Below are 1,981 nucleotides of genomic sequence, written 5' to 3'. Positions count from 1 at the left end.
AGAGTTAGTGAAACCCAATATTAGGCACTCTGTAAACAGCTGAATATGGATGGAGAAAAATCACACGAATATGCCACTCAGTGCTACCTGTCAACTCTCCAATTTCATAGAAATGTACCTTCCACTGCCCAAGACAGACATAAGACAACTCCCTTGTTCTCATACTCCCCAAACCCTTACAATTCACTTTATTTGATAAATTTTTCTCATTTACTCTTGAGGAAATAAAGCCATCAAATAAGAATTTCCTAAGCCCACCACAAAATCTACAACTCACCAGCGATATGATGCACTGTTTCTAAGTCTTCCTGATTCTGCTTTGTATATTTTGCCTAAACAAAGATTTATTTCTGAAAGTATCATTATTATAATCCATATTCATATAGATATTCTCCATTCATTTTTACTATTTTACACAATTTCATCATACATATATACAACATTGTACTTGTTTCTGTGATAATACACATAAGAGGACTGAAAACAAATCAATTTCAAACTTTTCAGATTTCTATATTAATCAGATGCTTTCTTTGATTATATATGTAAGTAAGTGCCATGTAGTTTTCTCTCGTTTTCTATTTCTTTGAGTAATAAGATGCTTACATTTTTTAAGTCTTTATGCATTTTAAATTTATAGGAATTTTCTCTTGCTATGCATTCATGCTCCTCAAAAAACAATGTTATCATTTTGTTTAACATGTATCTGCCTTCAAGAAGAAAATTCACTTAGGGGCTTATAAAATCATCCAATATATTTTTCTCACTAGAAATTCAAGTGACATTCTGGAGACTTCTATTTCTGGTAAAGATGGTATAACGGGGACTGGATTTACTCTCTCATGTGAAACAACTAAAAATGCAGACAAAATATGTGAAGTAATGGTACTTAAAACACTGGAATGCGGGTCAAAAAGGAGAGTGAGTGTTAAAAGATGGCAGAAAAGGGAGATGATCTGTACTATTGCCCTTACTGCTTGGAGAAAATTTCTAGGCTGAAACTTCAAGCAGATAAATGACATGTAATTGGAATCCCTGAAAGGTGTGAGGTGTTGGGGCTGAAAAGATACAATTAATACAGTAATAACGACTGAATTTTTTCCAAATGTGATGAAAATTATATCATGAATCTAAGATGTTCAGCTAATCCCGAACACATTAAAGACAAAGAAAACTATACAAGACTCATCATAATCAAATTGCTTAAAACCAGTGATAAAGAGTAAATTTTGTAAGCAGCCAGAGCGAAATAACATCTAATATACAGAGAAACAAAGATAAGAATGGCAACCTAAGTCTTGTCAGAAACAAAGAAAGCAAAAAGACAATGGAGCCACCTCTTTAAATAGTTTGGGGTGAGGAAGGGGGAAGGGAAGGTTTGGGCTATAATTTTTTAACCAAAACATCTTCCAAATATGAAAGTGAAATAATACCTTTTTCAGATATAGAGCATTTGAAAGAGCTTTTCATCACCGATCAGCCCTGTAAGAAACATTCAAGGTGGGTGTTCAAGCAGAAGCAAAATAATACCAGACTGAAAACTAGGTAACACACACCCTAAAATATAAGGCTGTGACAAACAGTAACTATGTAGATAAATGTAAATACTTTTTATTATTTAAATCTCTTTCAATGATAGTTGACTGAATCAAAAATAAGAATGATATATGTGGGGACTTAACAGCATATGTAGATATAAAATCCATGACAACAGCAACACAAAGGCCAAGAAAGTGTAAATAAAATATATTATTTTAAAATCCTTTTACTATACATGAAATAGTATAATACTACTTGGAGGTAGACGTGATCAGTTAAAGATGTGTACTATTAATATTACCGCACTCAAATATCACAAGCCGTGTTATAACTGTTCTGTCACTTGAGTGACTTTTCAGTACACACAAACACTAAAATATTGGTTCACTAAAATGAACCAAAAGGAGATCAAATAAATCACAAAAGACAATTAATGCAAAAG

Source organism: Prionailurus viverrinus, chromosome A1, assembly GCF_022837055.1.
Source record: "Prionailurus viverrinus isolate Anna chromosome A1, UM_Priviv_1.0, whole genome shotgun sequence".
Lineage (NCBI taxonomy): Eukaryota > Metazoa > Chordata > Mammalia > Carnivora > Felidae > Prionailurus > Prionailurus viverrinus.
The sequence above is the reverse complement of the archived record's forward strand: the minus strand, read 5'-3'. Positions refer to the sequence as shown.